Source organism: Brienomyrus brachyistius, unplaced genomic scaffold, assembly GCF_023856365.1.
Source record: "Brienomyrus brachyistius isolate T26 unplaced genomic scaffold, BBRACH_0.4 scaffold78, whole genome shotgun sequence".
In the NCBI taxonomy this organism is placed as follows: domain Eukaryota; kingdom Metazoa; phylum Chordata; class Actinopteri; order Osteoglossiformes; family Mormyridae; genus Brienomyrus; species Brienomyrus brachyistius.
Window position 1 is genome coordinate 511960 of NW_026042353.1, and position 15580 is coordinate 527539.

Here is a 15580-nt window from a genome sequence, read left to right on the forward strand (position 1 = left end):
ACAATAACTCATTTTATTTAATGGCTCTCCCCCATGACATAGCTATGACATAAACACTGTCTTGCGGAGCGTGACTCCCTGGACGGCCAAGGTGCATATTTTAGGTCCTGGAATGAGACACTGGGTACTTCACACATGACCATGGGGTCAATGCGTTGAATTGGGGAGGCGGGGGGTTAGACTTGGCCAAGTATAGGAAGAACAGAACAGAGATTCTTGTCATACCAGCCACTGTGTCATCAAGGAGGGTCGGGGTCAAGGGCCGTGAGTCTAGTACAGACATTGTCACCAGGCAAGTCGTTACAGCCAGTACTACACGCATGCAGCTGACACACATGGCAATGGTTTGGGCTTGGTGGGGGGGGGGGGGGGGGGCTTCTGTATATCAGAATCAGAAGGCTCAGGATTCGTAGCTCTGTTACATACAATGTTCAAAAGTTTGGACACACCTCCTGTTCTTTGTTAATCAACAGGACAGTGACCCAAAACACGTCTCCTGGCTATGTGAGGAGAGTGATGGAACCAGCCAGCACAGTCACCTGGGCCAAACCCAGCTGACACAGTTTGGGATGAGCTGGATTGGAGAGGAAAGGAAAAGCATCCAAAGAGTGTCCAGAATGTTCTGGTGGCTGCCAATCCTGGGTTGTTCCCTGCCTCGTGCCCATTGCTTCTGGGATAGGCTCCGGACCCCCGGCGACCCAGTAGGATAAGTGGTTTGGAAAATGGATGGATGGTTCTGACTGACACCAGGTGAAGTGGGAGGTACGACCCGCTTTGGTTTCGAATGAGACGGCAGAACGAGTGCAGACACAGACGGATGGATTTTTTTGGCCATTGTACCATTTTGGGTATGAACTGCTTTCCAATCACAGCTTGCTTTATATATGTATTTAGAACCCTGTTAAAAGTAAGACACTGAATTTATCACTGTTAAGTACTTGCTTACCTTTCACCAGTGATGCACATTTCTATCAATTAAATGAATGTTAGATTTAACAGACAATTTCATAAAAAGCGACATTTTTGAGAAAGCAGGGCCAAACAGTGCCTGGAGTAACGGGGGGTTAAGGGCCTTACGGAGGGGCCCAGTAGTGACATTGAACAGGTGACCTTCCCATCATAGACATAGCATCCAAACTCAATGAGCCAAACAGCGCCCCCACTGGATTGCTATGTGTTTTGCAGCTCAGGTGATTTTTTTTCCTACATGTTGATTTAAATGTGGCTGGTATTACTACACCATGAAGCTTCTCCTCTTCCTCAACACCCTCTTCATGGCATCAGGATGCTGGTTACCCATGGAGACCCTAGAAGTTTGGATCAGGAAGGAGGCAAAGGGCCAAGCATCCTATGGCATATGCAAATCACTGCAAATCACTGCGTGCAGTGTGCAGAGGTTAGGTGACACATACCATCCTGTAGCTCAGAGATGGAGGAAGGGAGACAGCTGTTTGGTCCTGGAGAGGAAATACATAAAACCTCACAGGAAGCAGGAGTATTTATCAGGGTCGCACAGCCTCATTCTGCCCTCCTAGACATGTCTATCTACCTGCCTGTCTGTCTGCCTGCCTGTCTATCTGCCTTCCTGTCTCTCTATTTCTCTACCTGCTTGCCTGCCTGCCTCTCCATCTGTCTGTCTATCTATCTGCTTGCCAGTCAGTCTGTCTGTGTACCTGCCTGCCTGTTACACTGTGGACACCTGTTGCATTCACAGCCAGAGCGCAAATACCAGAGTAAACGACTTTAATATCTAAGAATGTTCCTTGCTGATCATGACTATTGACACAACATTGGATAGTGAAGTTGACTGAAGGGTAACAGCTTCCCGCTGTTACCCTTCAGTTACCAATAAGGGTACACTCACTCAGTGTGGTCTTTTCCAGTGCAGACCTCCTCACGTCGACCTCCAAGAGACGAGCTCATGTCTTTACCACTGAATTAGCTTCAGCCCCCAGGCCTGTTTCATAAAACATTTACATTTTCACTTACAGCACATATGTCCCCGTTATATAATTTCCATTTTTCCATTTTCATTTAGTCTACATGTATATATCATTAATCATTACTCCATCCGGGAATTTTACATGTCATATACTAACATACACTGTACATATGCGCATCAAAATAATTTTTTCACCAGCTTTTGGGAAAAACAAAATATATAAAAAGATAGATTATCATAACTAAGACTGAAATAACAAAAAACCCATAAAATATTACAGTAAAACGAAAGTGATGACGATGATGATGATGAAAACCCTTTATTGCTGTTGCAATATACCATGTCACTAGTCACGAGTACCAGCGAAAAACAGGCCATCAACCGACCATACATGTACACAAACATCACAGCAGGGGGTAGACAGGTCGGGAGACAGGGGCAAACAGAGAGAAGAAAAGAAACAGAATAACGTGAGGAGAGAGGAGGAGAATAAAAAAACAGCCCCCAGACTGTACTCCAGTGGGGAGGACATTGTAGGAACCGAAAAAAACACCTCAGCAACATAAGCACATGGTCACTACACCTTACAACATAAAATGACACAACTTGCAACAGGTGAGGGAAATGGGGAGGTGGAGGTAGTCCAGCACAGACAGACAGCCATCCGGTCCTGTAGCCACGAGGGCGCTGGTCACAGACCCGCCTGTTCACACTGGGGGTATGAAGCGGCGAAGGCGTTGGATGGGGGGGAGGGTGCAGTCAGTCCTTGGGATTGGGGGAGAGGAATGCAAGAGAGTCTCACTGTCTGGTTCTTCTGGGGGAGTTGTTAGTTCAGCAGCGGCCTTGGCCGAGGCCGGTGCTGATTGGGGGGAGCCAAAACCTGATAGAATAGGGTTGTTTGGGTTTCCGGGCGAGAAGCTGTAATCTCCAACTCCCCTAATGTCCACGCTGGTCTCCGCCATCCAATAATTTTTGCAAAGCTGTGAGCTTCTCCATGATGTTATCCAGTTTCACAGTCTGAGTGCTAACAGCTCTGCCCACTCCATCAATCATTCCGGCCAGCCTAGTGGGGCTTTGAGCGGCTGTCACCGTCTTCTTCAATCTTTGATAAACCAGGGCAATGCTTAATCCAATCAGCATAATACCTGTAATCATGGTTCCGAATAGGTAGATGTCTTCAATGTCCTCCACGGAAAGAGCTGCCAGGCACACGACCCTCCACCGCTCCCATCCGTCCATCGTGTAGCCAGCAGCATACGTTCCTGCCAGACAGGTTCCCCCGAACCTAGGCTTCTCATCGAGAAGATGGTGTCAATTGCGTTGAGAGACCAGCTGATCAAATCCATCGTTTTACGTAGTTTGGAGAGCAGGGCTGAGAGAGTCTCTCAAGTATAAGACAGTAGACTAGACGAGACGAGAGGAGCGAAGCAGGGAAGATAAGGGGAGGGAGAGGGAGAGAAGTGCGACCGCCTCCGCTGAGAGCCATGCATGTTCTCCCCATGTCGCCGTGGGGTTTCCTCCGGGTACTCCGGTTTCCCCCCATAGTCCAAAAACATGCTGAGGCTAACTGCACTTGCTAAATTGCCCATAGGAATGCATGTGAGAGTGCATGGTGTGTGAGTGTGCCCTGCGATGGGCTGGCCCCCCATCCTGGGTTGTTCCCAGCCTCGTGCCCATTGCTTCCGGGATAGGCTCCGGACCTCCCGCGACCCAGTAGGATAAGCGGTTTGGAAAATGGATGGATGGAATGTGTATACATAATATTTAGTGTAGTAACTGCTTCTGGCCAACAGGGGGCCACAGGCAAACGTATGATTTGAGTGGTGACAAATGCTGCTGCTACAGGTCATGGTCGGGCTCCTGCAATCATCCATCCATCCATGCATGGAGGAGAGCACCAACTTTTATGGAGGAATAAGAATCATTTCCTCTCTGCCCGCTTGACTGGGCTTGATAACTGGTCACTAGAACTGGCATTGAGGAGGTACCACGGCTCATCTGACATGCCCCTGCACCCTTCTGTGCCATCTGTGCAAGGCTGCGTTTTTTTATAACCTCTATGCAATATTTCTGAAGCCTAACCAAACCCCACTTCTTCCTTCCTACCACGGAATACAGTGCAGCACTACACACTGGACTACAGTCTATCAGGCAACACAGGGCACAAAGCTGGGTTCACCCGGGACCATCATGGGGCAAACCACCCTCCAGGCACTTTGGAGATACCCATCAGCCTCACTGTATGTCTTTGGCCTGTAGGTGGAATCTAGAACTGCCAGATCCGTGCGTGAGAGAGAGAACATGCAAACTAGGAACACACAGGTCAGAAACAGGAACCAAGGTTCCTAAAATAAACTGGAGAAATGGCTCAGTGATTTCTTCCATCAGTAACTGGCATGCTGTATAGACAGTCCTCTGTATCGAAACTCAACCATAATCTGCGCCAAACATCCAGAAATATCCGCACTAATCACATCTCTTGTTTGCATCACTGACTGAGCTTGCAGAAGAGACCGTTGGAACGTACCAACTCCAATGAGGAACATAAAGTAAGCTTCAGTTGTTAGTATGGCTATGGACTAGCTTCAAGTAGTTGCAACTTTTCCTCCTTAAAAGTAATATTACTGGTCCTCACGCTGTGGGTGTCTTCAGGGAAGGATCTAAATCTATATTTTCTGGGGGTGCCACTGAATGTCCATAGCTGGACAAATAATCATGCAAAAGCATTTATTTCCTATTATGAAATTGCTCAGGTTTGTTTTATTAATGTATTTACGAAAATTAAATTGTGCAACTTTTAAAAGAATAAGGGCATCATACATACATGTGGTAGTAAATATTCAGTGATTCTCATTTAGCATTTTGAGTCCCAGCTGTGAGCCTCAGAGCCCCATGTGTCTCAGGGTAAAACAGATGCTATAAATCCTTTGGCTGTACAGCTGTCATGTTCTATTTGTGAGAATAATGTGTACAAAGAAGAGTGGAGTCAAAATCAACAAGCATGCAATGACATTAAACACCCAGATTACCTGCTAATCGCATACAGAAATGCCTCAAATTTAACCAAGGACGACATGTTCCAGGTCATTTTTCTGTCTGAGGAAATGCATGTAGACGCATACACAGTACTGAAGAAAAGTCGTAGGCAGTCAAAGAAAATGTTTAAAGCTATTTATGTGGCTAGAAAGTGTAGTAAAATGCTCAGAAAAAAAAGTAAAACAAAAACTAACAAGAATTTTTTCTGTTCTCCAAAAAGTTACTGATATCTTGTTGGATGGCTAAATGGACACCACTTCAGTTCCTAAACCTCTATGAAGTAAAATTTTACCAGACAATTGAACGTTTGCGCCAGTACCTGTCCGAACCTGTCCTGTGTGTCTTGTGTCCTTTTGATCAGCAGGTGTCGCTCAGTGGGTTGAGTACATGGCTTAGAGGATAAACCCCTCCAGTCATGAGTTCACCTCAAAGTTTTATTGGTTTTTGGTTTCCTTAGTATCTTTTGTCTCTCTTTGTGTCCCTGTTTAAGGTGTAACCTGCTTGTGCCTTGTCTAACTTTGTTCTGCTTAGACTCTTATTCCAAGTCTTCTCTAGCGTTATTAACCCTTAGTGTTTAAGGTTTCTTACTTTCGGTCCTTGTTACGCCGTCTGCTTCTTGTTGTCCTGTGCTGATTGGTTATTTTAGTTGTTCCACACTGTTATGCCCTGGTACAGTGGAGATAAAAAATGTACACATCCCTGTTAACATGCCAGGTTTTCATGATGTAAAAAAAAAAAATTGACCACAAGTCATTTCAAAACTTTTTCCACTTTTAACGTGACCTAAAATCTATACAATTCAACCGAAAAACAAAAATGTGTTTGGGGGGAAAAAATTTTAAACAAGAAAAGTACATAAGCTAGCTAAGTGCGCACACCCATAAACTAATATTATGTTGGAGCAGCTTTTGATTTAATTACAGCATTCAGGCTTTTTGGGGACACACCTGCCATCAGTTAAGTGACTGATTAACCCCAAATAAAGCTCAGCTGTCCAGGTAGGTTCTCTCATGACCTTTACTCAGTTGTATCTTACACCAAAAGTCATATTTCACAGAAAGCTTACAAAACATGAAAAGGATCATATTGCAGAAAGGTGTGTCAGCAGGAAGGGCAAGTTTCCACTGCATTAGATACCATGAAACACACCGCAGAGTCACCAAGAACTGGAAGTCCCTCCAAGATTGATAAAAAGACAAGAACTGGTCAATATATGTTTTATTATAGCATCTGGTCCTTTCACTCAGTCATACTGTTTAATGAAATACCGAAATAAAATTATATACATTTATAAAGAACAAACCGTATCATTAAAAATATCTTGCGTTATCAGAATGAAGCACGTACTGTAATTGAAGGGACATTTGGATACTGAAACCAACTGTGCAACACAGAGACGGCTGTGCTTCAGGTACCACCAGACTTGTCTTTGAAATATTCCTGCACACACACACTATATTATATATACATACATATAAATACACACATACATAGATACTGTAATAGCTTGGATTCAACCACGAGAGGGCAGTAGTAGCATATAGTTATGGCAGCACAGGCGGGAAGTCGAAGGCGGCAACACAGTGAAGTTGAGTGTGTGTGTGTTAGACCCGGAGCTGAAGTTAATAAATATTGAACCTCTTGTCATCCCCTAATGTGTCTCGGCGCATACACATACATATACACAGACGAGATATAACAGAGGGAGCAGGATTATAAAACACACAGCAACATGAACACACAATGACCGAGTAAACAACTGAGCAGAGGCAGGCAGTTAAACAAGCCAACTGGGCTAATAAGAGGATCAAAGTGTGAGACATCAGACAATCGACCAATCACAGAGGGTGCAGGACAACGAGCAACGATTGGAACAATTACCAGGCACTGACCCTAGAAAACACAAACCACTAACTCTGAAGACTACACTGGGACAACAAGGAACAAAAATAAATGGAGCTAGACGAGAACAGCGGCCTGTACTACGAAGCGGAGTTACTGGCTTATCGGGGTATCTTGTCGAATTTGAGGTAGTCTGGGCAAAATGTAAGTGAACGAATATGAAGTCAATTTAAACTGCGGTACCTTAAATCCGACAAGTTACAGAAACTGCAGCTTGTGCAGTACATCTTAATGAAAGACTTCCAATTTCAGAGGGAATTAAACTGAAAATTGTAGTGACATATCTTCAAATAATATCTGAGAAATCAAATACACAGCTCAGATTCCAAATTTAATTTAAAAGAACAAATTTCAGAGATAAGGAATACATTTATGGAGTCTTCAATTTCAATAGAAACCCTCTAGAGGATTCGGTCGAAACGGCATCCCCTTTTAAGGAGGCACGGATCCTGCGAAGAAGCTGGAGAATTAGAAGACAACTTCAGCCTTGTCGCGGTATAGCAAAACTTTGGTTGATAAGGTTGAGTCGACACTGCAGGTTCATTTCATACAAGTTTAATATATTTTCCCTAAGAAAGCACCCTGGAATAGTACTAATGAGGTAATCAACGTACATTGTACATTCTTTTACGTTATAACAGTAACACAATATTTCGGCTATTGTGGCATTGCTCATCCCAAAAATCAATGACATACGCACCAGGCATTTTAAAGAACGTATGCATACAAATAAAAAGCTGTGATACTACAAGCTGGGGAGGCGGGATCCTGCACCCGATCAGCGAAAATCTAATTTACGGTTAGATTATTCAAATTGCGTCTCATTTTTAGGCTCTCCTCAATCCTGATTGTGAAGCTTTCCTGCAGTGTTGTATTTACAGAGAACACCACATTCTTTCATTCCGCAGTCAAGCTGTCCCTTAAGCAACGTCTTATGGGATTGTTCTGGAAGCACGCCTAGAAAAGTACACACGTGTTCTCGTTGTAAGGTTTACCTTTGAAGTCTTCGCAAGATGCTAAGAGTCACCGTTACCAGGAAACCCACCCAATAGACTGTAATGTCACAGCAATTTCCTTACGCTGCCACCGCCTCTTTTAACCGGTCAGGTCGTCGTCCCCAGATTCCTCACAAAAACCCACACAGAACACGGTAACAAATACACTTTCCTTTATTCTTTACTAAATATACTGTTCATAAAAGATACCAGGTTCAAGTGAATACAGGCAGGAATACGGGTTATGCTATCTAACCTACGGAGCACCAAGCCAGCAGCTAGCGCCACCCACCATCATGCAGTGTTGCACACCCCCCCAAAAGGTCTAAAGCAGGGATAGGTTATACTTTAACATACCTCGTTATTATGCATAAATAAATGCTCAATACATAAAACACTCCCAATAAGCCACCCACTTTCCACGCTAAACCATAGTAAATATACCTCCCTAATCCCCCCTCTCTCTCTCTCTCACACACACACACACTCACAGGATCTAAGATTAAAACAACCACCGAACTTCCCTCTGTCCAGTAGCCGCCAAGACCATCCCGTATGTCCGTAAATCAGTCTGTGGGTATCTGCGTCCCAAAAGCCCACCGAAAACGCACACAAAGTCTTTCCACACGTCCCTCGCTGGTCACTCCATCCGAAAGTCAATCCAACATGGCACAAAACATCCTTTCTTGTCAACTGAGCATCCAACACCGTCCCTGCCTCACGAAACAACCCCGCCGTCTCTCTCCCCTTCTTGCTTCTAAACAAGGTTCTCTACCCTTAAAACTTCCTCCAGGTGTCATTCAGTCAAAATCAAGTCCAGCTAATCCTCTGAACCGCTAAACAGCCACCTGATGACATTTTCTCATGTCATCACAAGACTATGGGTGCGTTGGACTCGGACTTAGGTCTGTGTGCAGCTGACGGGACGTGGAGCGCCATCTGCCGGCGGCTGCAGGGGTGGAGTAAAAACTACTGCTCGAAGTGTGCGAGACCTGACTGCGATAGCAGCACTGCCAGAAGGGTGTAGATGAATCTATACAAATAACACCTGCATGCACATTAAATTTACAATAACCAAGTCCTGATACAAACTCTCAGCAGTGAAAAAAATTAACTATTGTATATAATGGCCCTGTATAAAAAGAGAGTTGCCAGGAAAAAGATCAAATACATTTATTCCAAGGATTCAGAGTTTATTGTCATGTACAAAATACATTGCAATTCGTACTTGAATGCCTTCCTCACAGACTAGACGATTAAACAAATAAAGCAGCACAACATTACAGTAACTAACAATAAATAAACCACTAACTTACGTGTACTATTAGAGCTTTTATTTAATTTATTTAAACTTTATTTTTCCAGGTAAATTACCTGAAAGCCCGTTTTCACTGCTTTTTTATAAAGGAAAAGCCTATAGGAAAAATCTAAAACCTTTTAATTATACATGTACTTTATTTCTTTTTCCAAAGGTGATAAAACATTTGTCACAAAATACGCTCCGTGCATACATATGAACTAGTCCCTTAAAGTCCCTTTAAACATCGGTGTTACAAATTTTAACACAATTTCACAGAGCACCATGCAATACGTTTGCTCCATGTACCATTCATGAAAAGAATGGTATTTTAACTGAAATGAATTTACTAAACATCACATATATTGTTTTCTTACATTCAATGTTAGTTTTGTTTCTTTAGCAATGATTTGTCCCCGGCAATGAGCATCTGTGATGACAGAAAGTTTCATAAATGCATAATTGTGTTAAATTAGAGTACAGGGCTAATAAGAAATATTTCTGAGCTAGTTATTAAGTGAACCACCTTAACTTTGGACATATAATGATAATAAAAATAATACTTAAAATTATTAGTATAATAATTATTATTATAGTAGTAGTATAAAAATATTGAAATGGGACCACGTCATTCAAAGGCAAACTAATATTGCAGGGGACTGCCCACAGATCCAAGTGAAAAATTTAATGGGGACCCACTGCCGCAAAAAAAAAAAATATTAAAGCCCTTTCTGTCCTGGTTCCTAGTTCTTAAGTACATATGTGATTATCTGTAGTGGAGGTTCCTCAACTTAAGAATTAGAAAATCCCTTGTTAACTTTGTCTGCAAACCCTATTTTTAATTAAATGACTCACATCTGTGCTGTCCTTCAGGGCTCTGTTTACCGGTGACTGGAAGGATTCAGGAAAACGGGACGACCACTTCCCAGGCGTTTCCCCAGATACGATGCAGCAGATCATCGAGTACGCCTACGCGTACTCTGTGCTCGTCACGACTGACAACGTGGAGAACCTCCTGGAGGCCGCCGATCAGCTGAACATCCTGGGCATTGTGCAGCTCTGTAGCTCATTGGATTCTGGCCCGCTAGTACGGAAATTGGGGAACCCTGTCCTACACTATCCATTGCACATACTTCTATGTTTGTGTCACGGTGAACTTTATCTGTAAATCTCCTACCTTGTGCCATGTGCTTCCTGTGGTCGGCTCCAGGTTCACTACGACCCTGTACTTTCTGGATCTCCATCTCAATCATGTACATCATGACACTCATCACTTTTGAATTGGTTTTCTTAGATATATATCTGTGGCGGCTACAATGGAGCTGATACACATGCTACTGTGGAGTGCTATGACCCACTCACTGGCGAATGGACCATAATCGCTCTCATGAGCACTCGCCCACGTGGCCTTAGGGTCGCTGCTTATCACGGGAAAATTTATGTGGTGAGTGACTCCTTTCTTGCACCTTGAACCATAGGTGACAAGTTTCAAGTTTTACCTATCTGTCTTTGCTACTGTCATGGATTGTGATTCCCTTAAACCAAACAAAATGTTCACTGTCAGAATAACTCACTGTGAAGGCTTATCTGAATGCATGTACAAAATATATACCACCCTCTTTAGCTTCCCTGCATTCATTTCTGGGTTATAAACGAATATGTTGGGGGACTCTGCTACAAGCTCGGGTAGTAAAGTTTCGATTTCTGATCACAGTTTTATATTCTCCAGTTCCAGACATAATTGTTGTTTTTGTCAGAGTCTGTTTAACTACAAATGGCATTTTTAGTAATAATAATAATAAAAGCAAAATATATGAGCATAAGGAGTCTTTTTTGAAGGCTCATGATTTTCCCCTAATTCTGCTGGTTTTCCCTCCACTCTAATCCCTGTCTTTGGTACAGTTAGGTTCACGTGTCTTTAACACAAATGAGTTATAAGCTTGTGAGACAATGGAAGCCTGCTTTCATAGGACTAAAATTCCTGAAAAGTTTGTGACTTTGGTAAAGCTGATATTTGCTTATCCTTTTGGTACCTGAGTGATCACTTGCTTTTGGTGTCTCCCCGGTGGACGGTTCCAATGGGTCACATTACCTGCGGAGCGTCGAGGCCTATGACCCTGCGATGAACCACTGGCGTGCTGTGGCCCCCATGTTAACGGCACGAGGCCATTTTGGCATCGCAGTGGTGGATGACCTCCTGTTTGTGATGGGCGGCTCTGATGACGTCTGGGTTACAACCAAGGTGGAGTGTTACGATGCGGGGACAGGCAGCTGGTTTAGCGCCCCGGACATGAGCAGAGCCAACAGAGACTTCAGCTGCTGCGTAGTGCCTGCGCACCCCCGCATCGTACAGCACGCTGCACCTCGGTAGTCCCATGGCCACCCAGAAGGAGATAAACCCACCTGCCTGGTGGGTAACCTCAAGTACACCCCCCCTCAAATTCTTTCCCTAAAATGTATAGTGCTTACAGAACACTGGGATACTTTCTTAGTTTTCTAAGAATGCTGCAATGTAACCACACAAAGGAAACATGTCACCAGGAGTCCGAGTATCAGATGATGGACATTTGTTCCTGTCATTTTCTGCTGTTCTTTTCTGAGACCATGATACCAATAGACACTGCTACACTTTACCATACAGAGACATCTGGAAGCTGGGGAGGGCATCTGTGCTCCTTCAGCCACAGACAGACTGAGGCAGACGACAGGCAGGAGGACTGGAATAACAACAATTTAATTTGTTTTTCATTGATCATTGTTGACACACCACGAAATGTGAACAACGAAACAACGTTAAACAATATCGCTGGATGATTAAAATATATATAATCAGCTGTGCTATGGAATTTGTGTGTGTGTTTTTTAGCTAAAGGGTTAAACAAACACTTAATTATATTCATCATACCATATATGAGTAACCCAGCCTTTGATCAGTTCCTTCACTCTATTGTTACAGATTTTCAGAAAACTACATCAGGATTATTGTTGTGTTTTGCATTTCATGTAAGATATAAAATTGAATCTGTATGTATGAAGTCAACCACCACACAGCGAATCTCCTCGGGATCCTGGCCGGCGATCCCTCAGGCAAATACACGGTCCAGTTCTACCAATCCATCGGCCATCCATCTGCCACAGCTACAGTAGGTGTTACATGTACGTGGGCGTCCCCTTGGCCTGGTCCAGCCGCTTGGGTCCTCAGCAATGAGGATCCTGCGACCCGGATCACCCTCAGGGAAACGCGCCACATGGCCGTAGTGCCCTAACTGACAATCTCTCACAATGCAGGTAATGTGCCCCCATTACCTGGAGATGCATGGCTTCATTGATCAAACTATCAATCCTCACTCAAGTTGGCACATTTGGTCTGAACAAATAAAATTTGCAGGTGGGGGACGAGATTGATCGTGTAACCCAAAAACACGGAAGAAACAAACACAAAAGCACCAGACTCTCGGGTTGGGGGATGGGTGTTGATATTGGAGTGCAAAATTAACACAGATGGAAGATGGATAAGTACTTTTGATTTGTGTCCTATTCTCAGTGTATGACGAATTATAATGGCTGTTTGTTAGCCGTTTGCATACTATCTTATGCGAAAACCGGACGACAGAATTCTGTTGTAGTCTAGCTGACTTAGCAAAAAAAATCCCTTACACTATAAGGATTATTATTATTATTATTTTTTTATTATTTAGGAAAGTCACCTTAGTGTAATTACAGAGTAATGCATTGCTTCCAAACAGCGATGTTGTGATAGACTATTCAATTAAATGCTTGTTATACATATAATTCTGAATATTTGATAAATTGGGCAAAATTATATGTTTGTTTTAAACATGAAAATGATGCATGCATGTATCAGAGTTTTATAGTGGGTTTCTATTCAGGGGCACTTCTGAAACATTTTGGAGCACCCTCTGCCACTGCCACCGCCCAAGATGAGGAGCCGTCCACCTCCTCAGCCACATATGTGTCTCCACAAATGTCTGATCCCGAGGATGAAGAGCCAATAGCAGCCACTTCAGGTGTGATTGTGCGTAGCCTGAGTGTGTGGGTGTGTCGCAAAATATTTTGCAACGACTGTTCCGGCACGATGAATGCTGTGTATTCAAAATAACTTGTGTATACTAATGCAAATGTATGCTCATAGAAATGCCTGGAGCTCAACCCCCTGAGGATGAGCTCCTGCCTACAAAACCTGCAAACTGGCCTTCAGATATCACTGACAGCATTCGAATACAGCTGGTTTGCAAAGGACCAAGTAAGGTAGCACCTGACTTTGTTTTTCCTAGAAATGAGGGTGATGGAAGAAGTTGCCACCAGCAGTATTTTAAGAAAACACTAGTTAGCGGTGAAAAGATGCCTAAAAGCTGGCTAGTATATTCTGAGAAAAACAACAGCCTTTTTTGCTTTTTTTTGTTTTCTAAAAGACACATCAGTTTAACAAGTTCTGGGCTGATAGATTGGAAGCATGCCAGTTCTCTTCTCACCTCACGTGACAATAGTCTTGAACACCATAACTCCATGAAAGCATGGAAAGAGCTGGTAGTGAGGATTAAAAATGGTGAAACAATTAACAAACAAGAGATGGCACTTCTGCAGGCTGAGAAAATAAGATGGAAAGCGGCGCTGACTCGTCTCACTGCTATCATTCAATTCTCTCGCAACTACAGGGCAACAGGCTTTGCATCTGCACAAATGTCAGCCAAGGATATGTGTGAGGACATGAACGTAGAGGCTGTTCTACAGCAGAAAAGACAGAGATCTACAAAGCGGCACTTCTCTCACAAATCATTTGATGAGCCATTGAGTGATGACTTAAAGAAGCTGGAGGTGACCTTTTTTAATGTTGTTGTTGATGCTGCAGTGTCTTCCATCCAAGAGAGATTCACCACATTGGAAAATGTGGGAGAGAAATCTGGAGGACTGACACATTTTCCAAATCTCTCAAATGATGACCTCACTGAACAGTGTAAGACCCTCGGTGCTACTTAGCTTTTTCAGGACCAATCAGACTTGGATGCCGGAGAGCTTGCACAGGAGATTAAGAATTCGTCTGACTTACCATCAAAATCTATGACCTGTCTTGAGCTGCTGAACTTTGTGCATGACAGTGAACTCAGAAATATACCCAAATTTGTGCATTGCTCTTAGAATTGCAGTTACTCTACCTGTAACTGTGGCTTCAGCAGAGAGGAGCTTTTCAAAGCTGAAACTTGTGAAGACATATCTGAGGTCCACTATGTCTCAGGAACGCCTCACTGGCCTTGCCATCATCAGCATTAATCATGCAATTGCTGGCCAGATTTCATATGACATTATTGATGACTTTGCATCAAGGAAGGCAAGGAAGGTCCTGATTTAGATGACAATTATTTCATATCACTGTGTGTTGTGCGAAGTGCAATCATGTTAATTGTGTCATTTAGGAATGCCTCATTTTAATTGTATCTGCCTTTTATACTTATTTAATATAATAATTTTATATGTATGTCTTATTTTGAGTTCTGTGCGTGCTTGTTTTATATTTAAAGTTCTATTTGATGATGAGATGATGATGAGAACCCTTTATTCCTGTTGCAATACACCATGTCACTAGTCACAAGTACCGGTGAGAAACTGGCAATCAACCGACCATACATTTTATATGTATGTCATATTTTGACTTCTGTGTGTGCTTGTTTTATATGTAAAGTTATATTTCTTCCAATTTATATGTTAGTTATTATGTTTGTTTGTGTGTGTATATATCTATATCCAGTTAAATTCAGTATGGTTCGGACAACAGTTTTTTTTACGATAAAATATGTTAATGTACAATCCTTAATATGTCTTGTGTGTGTGTGGGTGGGTAAAAATAATTAATTTACTTTGGGATTTTAGATACAGTAAGATATTATACACAGACCTAAATAATTACATAAACACAGTCGTTGCTGTTTCAGTTCTCTCCTACCATTTATATTGTCACAGTGAACTATATCCTAAGATGTACTTGTACAACGTTTGTATATAGTATAGCATGAAAAATAATAATAATAAAAAAACTCAGCCAGAGTAGAATTGTTTATATATATATAAATATATAAAACACTCGTGCGCTCTTGCGTTGTGTACACCCAAAATGACGATTCCACCATACACTGCGCTAGGCTATATCGAGTGTGATGTTAGTTGCAAAAGACGCAAGCTGATCCCAACTTCACTTTGCTACACGTCCACTGTAAAAGCAGGGCCACAAATAAAACACCACCTACGTCTCTGTGCTCAATTCAAACGGAAAATGTCGCCAAATCCATTCGCCATTTCACTATGTGCTGGCTAGTCATGGCGCGAGCATTAGCGACGGACGCGAACAGCTTCAGCTTATCTTGCCACAATTCAGCTCGACTGTTTAAACTTCAG

At 42.8% G+C, this 15580-nt stretch overlaps 1 long non-coding RNA gene across 1 annotated transcript; it reads right to left on the reverse strand.

The window, feature by feature from the left end:
* Nucleotides 1–797: 797 nt before the first annotated feature.
* Nucleotides 798–3601, reverse strand: LOC125726846 (uncharacterized). The gene is made up of 3 exons (XR_007388448.1): nucleotides 3088–3601; nucleotides 1865–1957; nucleotides 798–1457 (listed from the first exon to the last, which is right to left on the reverse strand). It is a non-coding gene; the product is annotated as an uncharacterized LOC125726846 (long non-coding RNA).
* Between the last annotated feature and the right edge of the window lie 11979 nt (nucleotides 3602–15580).